The following is a 9,901-nucleotide window of genomic DNA, read 5'->3' as shown; positions in this document are numbered from 1 at the left end:
TGAAGTTGTTCAAAAACGCTTTATTTCGCCAAGACAGTGCGTTTCTCACTGTTACATGCATTTGAATGGGAAACTCGCCTGAAACAAAGTATAGGTTTTCATTATGTGAATAATTTTAAAATCTTAGCTCAAACGGCTGCAAAACCTGTTTGCCCAGCACGGGGATATTGAGTTCTATAAGATAAAGCCATAAACATGTTTGTCTGAGTCTTCTATCAAAAGTTACAGCGATTTATATGAAGTTGTTCAAAAACGCTTTATTTCGCCAAGACAGTGCGTTTCTCACTGTTGCATGCATTTGAATGGGGAACTCGCCTGAAACAAAGTATAGGTTTTCATTATGTGAATAATTTTAAAATCTTAGCTCAAACGGCTGCAAAACCTGTTTGCCCAGCAGGGGATATTGAGTTCTATAAGATAAAGCCATAAACATGTTTGTCTGAGTCTTCTATCAAAAGTTACAGCGATTTATATGAAGTTTTTCAAAAACGCTTTATTTCACAAAGACAATGCGTTTCTCACTGTTACATGCATTTGAATGGGAAACTCGCCTGAAACAAAGTATAGGTTTTCATTATGTGAATAATTTTAAAATCTTAGCTCAAACGGCTGCAAAACCTGTTTGCCCAGCACGGGGATATTGAGTTCTATAAGATAAAGCCATAAACATGTTTGTCTGAGTCTTCTATCAAAAGTTACAGCGATTTATATGAAGTTGTTCAAAAACGCTTTATTTCGCCAAGACAGTGCGTTTCTCACTGTTGCATGCATTTGAATGGGGAACTCGCCTGAAACAAAGTATAGGTTTTCATTATGTGAATAATTTTAAAATCTTAGCTCAAACGGCTGCAAAACCTGTTTGCCCAGCACGGGGATATTGAGTTCTATAAGATAAAGCCATAAACATGTTTGTCTGAGTCTTCTATCAAAAGTTACAGCGATTTATATGAAGTTGTTCAAAAACGCTTTATTTCGCCAAGACAGTGCGTTTCTCACTGTTGCATGCATTTGAATGGGGAACTCGCCTGAAACAAAGTATAGGTTTTCATTATGTGAATAATTTTAAAATCTTAGCTCAAACGGCTGCAAAACCTGTTTGCCCAGCACGGGGATATTGAGTTCTATAAGATAAAGCCATAAACATGTTTGTCTGAGTCTTCTATCAAAAGTTACAGCGATTTATATGAGGTTTTTCAAAAACGCTTTATTTCGCAAAGACAATGCGTTTCTCACTGTTACATGCATTTGAATGGGAAACTCGCCTGAAACAAAGTATAGGTTTTCATTATGTGAATAATTTTAAAATCTTAGCTCAAACGGCTGCAAAACCTGTTTGCCCAACACAGGTATATTGAGTTCTATAAGATAAAGCCATAAACATGTTTGTCTGAGTCTTCTATCAAAAGTTACAGCGATTTATATGAAGTTGTTCAAAAACGCTTTATTTCGCCAAGACAATGCGTTTCTCACTGTTGCATGCATTTGAATGGGGAACTCGCCTGAAACAAAGTATAGGTTTTCATTATGTGAATAATTTTAAAATCTTAGCTCAAACGGCTGCAAAACCTGTTTGCCCAGCACGGGGATATTGAGTTCTATAAGATAAAGCCATAAACATGTTTGTCTGAGTCTTCTATCAAAAGTTACAGCGATTTATATGAAGTTTTTCAAAAACGCTTTATTTCGCAAAGACAATGCGTTTCTCACTGTTACATGCATTTGAATGGGAAACTCGCCTGAAACAAAGTATAGGTTTTCATTATGTGAATAATTTTAAAATCTTAGCTCAAACGGCTGCAAAACCTGTTTGCCCAGCACGGGGATATTGAGTTCTATAAGATAAAGCCATAAACATGTTTGTCTGAGTCTTCTATCAAAAGTTACAGCGATTTATATGAAGTTGTTCAAAAACGCTTTATTTCGCCAAGACAGTGCGTTTCTCACTGTTGCATGCATTTGAATGGGGAACTCGCCTGAAACAAAGTATAGGTTTTCATTATGTGAATAATTTTAAAATCTTAGCTCAAACGGCTGCAAAACCTGTTTGCCCAGCAGGGGATATTGAGTTCTATAAGATAAAGCCATAAACATGTTTGTCTGAGTCTTCTATCAAAAGTTACAGCGATTTATATGAAGTTTTTCAAAAACGCTTTATTTCACAAAGACAATGCGTTTCTCACTGTTACATGCATTTGAATGGGAAACTCGCCTGAAACAAAGTATAGGTTTTCATTATGTGAATAATTTTAAAATCTTAGCTCAAACGGCTGCAAAACCTGTTTGCCCAGCACGGGGATATTGAGTTCTATAAGATAAAGCCATAAACATGTTTGTCTGAGTCTTCTATCAAAAGTTACAGCGATTTATATGAAGTTGTTCAAAAACGCTTTATTTCGCCAAGACAGTGCGTTTCTCACTGTTGCATGCATTTGAATGGGGAACTCGCCTGAAACAAAGTATAGGTTTTCATTATGTGAATAATTTTAAAATCTTAGCTCAAACGGCTGCAAAACCTGTTTGCCCAGCACGGGGATATTGAGTTCTATAAGATAAAGCCATAAACATGTTTGTCTGAGTCTTCTATCAAAAGTTACAGCGATTTATATGAAGTTGTTCAAAAACGCTTTATTTCGCCAAGGCAGTGCGTTTCTCACTGTTGCATGCATTTGAATGGGGAACTCGCCTGAAACAAAGTATAGGTTTTCATTATGTGAATAATTTTAAAATCTTAGCTCAAACGGCTGCAAAACCTGTTTGCCCAGCACGGGGATATTGAGTTCTATAAGATAAAGCCATAAACATGTTTGTCTGAGTCTTCTATCAAAAGTTACAGCGATTTATATGAAGTTGTTCAAAAACGCTTTATTTCGCCAAGACAATGCGTTTCTCACTGTTGCATGCATTTGAATGGGGAACTCGCCTGAAACAAAGTATAGGTTTTCATTATGTGAATAATTTTAGAATCTTAGCTCAAACGGCTGCAAAACCTGTTTGCCCAGCACGGGGATATTGAGTTCTATAAGATAAAGCCATAAACATGTTTGTCTGAGTCTTCTATCAAAAGTTACAGCGATTTATATGAAGTTGTTCAAAAACGCTTTATTTCGCCAAGACAGTGCGTTTCTCACTGTTGCATGCATTTGAATGGGGAACTCGCCTGAAACAAAGTATAGGTTTTCATTATGTGAATAATTTTAAAATCTTAGCTCAAACGGCTGCAAAACCTGTTTGCCCAGCAGGGGATATTGAGTTCTATAAGATAAAGCCATAAACATGTTTGTCTGAGTCTTCTATCAAAAGTTACAGCGATTTATATGAAGTTTTTCAAAAACGCTTTATTTCACAAAGACAATGCGTTTCTCACTGTTACATGCATTTGAATGGGAAACTCGCCTGAAACAAAGTATAGGTTTTCATTATGTGAATAATTTTAAAATCTTAGCTCAAACGGCTGCAAAACCTGTTTGCCCAGCACGGGGATATTGAGTTCTATAAGATAAAGCCATAAACATGTTTGTCTGAGTCTTCTATCAAAAGTTACAGCGATTTATATGAAGTTGTTCAAAAACGCTTTATTTCGCCAAGACAGTGCGTTTCTCACTGTTGCATGCATTTGAATGGGGAACTCGCCTGAAACAAAGTATAGGTTTTCATTATGTGAATAATTTTAAAATCTTAGCTCAAACGGCTGCAAAACCTGTTTGCCCAGCACGGGGATATTGAGTTCTATAAGATAAAGCCATAAACATGTTTGTCTGAGTCTTCTATCAAAAGTTACAGCGATTTATATGAAGTTGTTCAAAAACGCTTTATTTCGCCAAGGCAGTGCGTTTCTCACTGTTGCATGCATTTGAATGGGGAACTCGCCTGAAACAAAGTATAGGTTTTCATTATGTGAATAATTTTAAAATCTTAGCTCAAACGGCTGCAAAACCTGTTTGCCCAGCACGGGGATATTGAGTTCTATAAGATAAAGCCATAAACATGTTTGTCTGAGTCTTCTATCAAAAGTTACAGCGATTTATATGAAGTTGTTCAAAAACGCTTTATTTCGCCAAGACAATGCGTTTCTCACTGTTGCATGCATTTGAATGGGGAACTCGCCTGAAACAAAGTATAGGTTTTCATTATGTGAATAATTTTAAAATCTTAGCTCAAACGGCTGCAAAACCTGTTTGCCCAGCACGGGGATATTGAGTTCTATAAGATAAAGCCATAAACATGTTTGTCTGAGTCTTCTATCAAAAGTTACAGCGATTTATATGAAGTTTTTCAAAAACGCTTTATTTCGCAAAGACAATGCGTTTCTCACTGTTACATGCATTTGAATGGGGAACTCGCCTGAAACAAAGTATAGGTTTTCATTATGTGAATAATTTTAAAATCTTAGCTCAAACGGCTGCAAAACCTGTTTGCCCAGCACGGGGATATTGAGTTCTATAAGATAAAGCCATAAACATGTTTGTCTGAGTCTTCTATCAAAAGTTACAGCGATTTATATGAAGTTTTTCAAAAACGCTTTATTTCGCAAAGACAATGCGTTTCTCACTGTTACATGCATTTGAATGGGAAACTCGCCTGAAACAAAGTATAGGTTTTCATTATGTGAATAATTTTAAAATCTTAGCTCAAACGGCTGCAAAACCTGTTTGCCCAGCACGGGGATATTGAGTTCTATAAGATAAAGCCATAAACATGTTTGTCTGAGTCTTCTATCAAAAGTTACAGCGATTTATATGAAGTTGTTCAAAAACGCTTTATTTCGCCAAGACAGTGCGTTTCTCACTGTTGCATGCATTTGAATGGGGAACTCGCCTGAAACAAAGTATAGGTTTTCATTATGTGAATAATTTTAAAATCTTAGCTCAAACGGCTGCAAAACCTGTTTGCCCAGCACGGGGATATTGAGTTCTATAAGATAAAGCCATAAACATGTTTGTCTGAGTCTTCTATCAAAAGTTACAGCGATTTATATGAAGTTGTTCAAAAACGCTTTATTTCGCCAAGGCAGTGCGTTTCTCACTGTTGCATGCATTTGAATGGGGAACTCGCCTGAAACAAAGTATAGGTTTTCATTATGTGAATAATTTTAAAATCTTAGCTCAAACGGCTGCAAAACCTGTTTGCCCAGCACGGGGATATTGAGTTCTATAAGATAAAGCCATAAACATGTTTGTCTGAGTCTTCTATCAAAAGTTACAGCGATTTATATGAAGTTGTTCAAAAACGCTTTATTTCGCCAAGACAATGCGTTTCTCACTGTTGCATGCATTTGAATGGGGAACTCGCCTGAAACAAAGTATAGGTTTTCATTATGTGAATAATTTTAAAATCTTAGCTCAAACGGCTGCAAAACCTGTTTGCCCAGCACGGGGATATTGAGTTCTATAAGATAAAGCCATAAACATGTTTGTCTGAGTCTTCTATCAAAAGTTACAGCGATTTATATGAAGTTTTTCAAAAACGCTTTATTTCGCAAAGACAATGCGTTTCTCACTGTTACATGCATTTGAATGGGGAACTCGCCTGAAACAAAGTATAGGTTTTCATTATGTGAATAATTTTAAAATCTTAGCTCAAACGGCTGCAAAACCTGTTTGCCCAGCACGGGGATATTGAGTTCTATAAGATAAAGCCATAAACATGTTTGTCTGAGTCTTCTATCAAAAGTTACAGCGATTTATATGAAGTTTTTCAAAAACGCTTTATTTCGCAAAGACAATGCGTTTCTCACTGTTACATGCATTTGAATGGGAAACTCGCCTGAAACAAAGTATAGGTTTTCATTATGTGAATAATTTTAAAATCTTAGCTCAAACGGCTGCAAAACCTGTTTGCCCAGCACGGGGATATTGAGTTCTATAAGATAAAGCCATAAACATCTTTGTCTGAGTCTTCTATCAAAAGTTACAGCGATTTATATGAAGTTGTTCAAAAACGCTTTATTTCGCCAAGACAGTGCGTTTCTCACTGTTGCATGCATTTGAATGGGGAACTCGCCTGAAACAAAGTATAGGTTTTCATTATGTGAATAATTTTAAAATCTTAGCTCAAACGGCTGCAAAACCTGTTTGCCCAGCACGGGGATATTGAGTTCTATAAGATAAAGCCATAAACATGTTTGTCTGAGTCTTCTATCAAAAGTTACAGCGATTTATATGAAGTTGTTCAAAAACGCTTTATTTCGCCAAGACAGTGCGTTTCTCACTGTTGCATGCATTTGAATGGGGAACTCGCCTGAAACAAAGTATAGGTTTTCATTATGTGAATAATTTTAAAATCTTAGCTCAAACGGCGGCAAAACCTGTTTGCCCAGCACGGGGATATTGAGTTCTATAAGATAAAGCCATAAACATGTTTGTCTGAGTCTTCTATCAAAAGTTACAGCGATTTATATGAAGTTGTTCAAAAACGCTTTCTTTCGCCAAGACAGTGCGTTTCTCACTGTTGCATGCATTTGAATGGGGAACTCGCCTGAAACAAAGTATAGGTTTTCATTATGTGAATAATTTTAAAATCTTAGCTCAAAGGGCGGCAAAACCTGTTTGCCCAGCACGGGGATATTGAGTTCTATAAGATAAAGCCATAAACATGTTTGTCTGAGTCTTCTATCAAAAGTTACAGCGATTTATATGAAGTTTTTCAAAAACGCTTTATTTCGCAAAGACAATGCGTTTCTCACTGTTACATGCATTTGAATGGGAAACTCGCCTGAAACAAAGTATAGGTTTTCATTATGTGAATAATTTTAGAATCTTAGCTCAAACGGCTGCAAAACCTGTTTGCCCAGCACGGGGATATTGAGTTCTATAAGATAAAGCCATAAACATGTTTGTCTGAGTCTTCTATCAAAAGTTACAGCTGTCTTTATGAAGACCATTAAAAACGCTTTATTTCACCAGTTAGTGCGTCTCGCTATTACATGCATTTGAATGGAGTTCTCGCACGAAACAAAGTATAGGTTTTCATTATGTGAATAACTTGAAAATCTTAGCTCAAACAGCTGCAAAACCTGTTTGCCCAGCACGGGGATTTTGAATTCTATAAGATAAAGCAATAAATATATATTTCTGAGTCTTCTATCAAAAGTTACAGCGAGTGAATAAGGTGATTGAGTGCACAGCGTCCACACTCTGCAGGGGGTAAAGACATTACTTCAATATTGTTTTATATTGATATATATTTGCCTTTTGTTGACCATCACCTCAGGTTCACCATTATAGTTTCAGCATACAAATGCACACTGTCTAAACACATTCAAAAACTCATGTCTCAGAGATAAGCACAGCTGTTCATGTTTGTCATTAGAGTTTTATTTGTAAGAAAATTATGAACTTCATATTGTGCATTAAATAAAAGAACATTTCACAACTCTGAGTCAACAGAAACAGGTAACAGAAATGTCTCTAATGTGTACAGTGTAGTGTAAGCATTAAAAGATCATAAAGGAAAAACTAACATTTATGTGAAACTAATTGTAATAAAAAATGAGCAGGTGCTTTATAGATTTAAAAGAAAGAATCTGAAAACAACACTTTTTTGGTCTAAGTCAGGGGTGTCAAACTCAAATACACAGTGGGCCAAAAACTGTAACAAAGTCGCGGGCTAACATTACCGGTAATATTTATTGAAATATATTTATTCCTCCAGATATAAGAATGAATCTTTTCTTATGGACTCAAACACGTTTTGCTGAAAAACTGAATATGGAACAAGCAAAGCTTAATACTAAACAATATATATATTAGCTGTATAATACCAGTAGGCCAGCTCTAATAGTAATTTGGTATGGCTTTGCGGGCCAAATGTAATTAGGCTGCGGGCCAAATCTGGCCCGCGGGCCAGAGTTTGACACCTATGGTCTAAGTGATCAAAGTAGAAAACAGAACTGATGTTCAAGAACAAACAGTAGCTGCACTAATATTACACATCTCGATCGTTGTACTGAACAGACATGTTGCTTTTAAAACCACATGCAGTGTGTGACCATGACTGTTTACTGAGACCATGAACGCCACTTCGCTGAAGCATTCTTCTTCTTCTTGCCATTAACTTGGAAGCAGAAGCAGCACGAGCTGATTTGATCTACTGAAAGGAAAAAGCAGAACATCTGAGTTGAAACCAGTCAGCTGAAATCATTAAGACAGGAACAAATTCAATGCAGTGTCTCAAGTGGCTTAGCCTGTTACAACTGTTGATACAAGCTAAATACGGTTAACACACAGTGTCAGGGAGCTCCAGTGTGGGAACTAGTGGCTTTAGGTTTGTAGTCATTTAACTTTCATCCATTCATTCATTTAATTCAGGAGGAAGAAATGCCAGGTTGGCGCAGGCTGGTTACATGCATTTGGTCCCATGCTGTCTTTAATTAAATGACTTGGTTCATTTTATGGCTGGGCTGTATGTGGGGTTATATCATGTTATTTGGGCAGGAGTACCTGTCCCCTGTTAGACTTAGAAAGTTTCTCCATAAGTAGAGTTTCTAACTCTTCTAGCACATCTGTGGCTGACAGCTTTTTGGTGGCTCTTTTTACCCCACACTGGTTGTGAGTGTGTAAATAGCCCCACTAGTTATTTTGGGTTGCAGTTAACTAGGGAGGAAGGGGTGGGTATGCCATGATTAGGTGAATAACAATTATATGTGATACATAAATTTCACAATGCATGCATATATCTCTATCAATTAAACCTGGCCTGAGGGCTGCCATTTTTTACATTCAGTTATTTCTCTTAGAAATGTTGGAACTAAATAATGAATGTGTTACAGTTAAAGTGAAACACTGGTCAGTGTAAATGGCTCATTGGGACACAGAAACCTTTAAATTAAACCTGATATCTAGTGTCAAACAATATCAAAGCTGTAAAAGATGTTTACATTCAGAATTTATAAAACTATGATTGTAAATAAATTCAAACAAGTGAGCTTTTCTCTTTGTGCTGAATATCAACACTGTGGTTTCTTAGACTGTAAGCTTTACTTTAGTGCAACCAGTTGCAGAAGCTGCCACTCCAAATGTCTTTTGATAACAAGAAAAAAATACCTTTTCAGTACACGGCCTGAAGTTCTTCTCCGAAATCTTCTGCAATCAGCTTTGTCTGCTGGTTTGAAGACAATAAACCATAAAAAAGATGATTTAGTCACTTTGTCTGTGTCATGCAGCTCGAATGTGTCGTGTAACGATGTTGAATAGCCGTCGTTATCCCTCTGCTGCGTCAGTAGGATTGTACTGTACAGCATCTCATTGATATGTGAGGAATGCTAATGTGACACGATAACAGACTTACATCATTAAAATATAAAGTGCAGGAGATATTTAGATATTTTTTATATTTATATTACATTTTATAGCTGACGGATATTACTAAATAGATAGAATTTACTAAATAGCTGGATGAACATGAAAAATATGTCTATAATAACAAATGACCATGAGAGCTAGTAGAATTAATTCAGCTGGACACTCGAAAGACGTCCTTAAATGCTCTTTAAGTGGCAGAACAGATGAACAAACAGTTAATCGCTTACTTGAGATGAAATCTGCTCAGCTACTTTGAAAACAGCTTCTAACTGGTTCCTCCTTTAACAGGATGACTGCTCAGGGGTAAGGCCATCATGCAATCCAGCAACCTTTATGGTTCTGCTTTGATTCACCAGGAACTATTAGGGAAACCTTCCAGCGCCTCCTGTGAAAGACACAGGCATAAACACACAAACATTTATTAACATGTTCCACAGTGTTCCAGTTTGATTTTCTTATCCTGTGGACAACAACGTACATGGATGCAGGTTTATTGTTAACTTTTGTAAGGTTTATTTAATGAACATATCCAGCTGCAGCTCCACTGTGATCCTGAACTGGATAAGCACTTAAGAAAATGTGTCAATAAATGGACAAACATC

General features: G+C 36.6%; 1 long non-coding RNA gene across 1 annotated transcript; it reads right to left on the bottom strand.

The window, feature by feature from the left end:
* Positions 1-7,309: 7,309 nt before the first annotated feature.
* Positions 7,310-9,885, bottom strand: LOC146581823 (uncharacterized). The gene is made up of 3 exons (XR_014888657.1): positions 9,527-9,885; positions 9,042-9,099; positions 7,310-8,088 (listed from the first exon to the last, which is right to left on the bottom strand). It is a non-coding gene; the product is annotated as an uncharacterized LOC146581823 (long non-coding RNA).
* Positions 9,886-9,901: the final 16 nt, after the last annotated feature.

This window comes from Mchenga conophoros, linkage group LG2 (assembly GCF_057382185.1).
Source record: "Mchenga conophoros isolate Kocher_MC1m ecotype Shallow Benthic linkage group LG2, M_conophoros_male_GT1.1, whole genome shotgun sequence".
NCBI lineage: Eukaryota > Metazoa > Chordata > Actinopteri > Cichliformes > Cichlidae > Mchenga > Mchenga conophoros.
The sequence above is the reverse complement of the archived record's forward strand: the minus strand, read 5'-3'. Positions and strand labels throughout refer to the sequence as shown.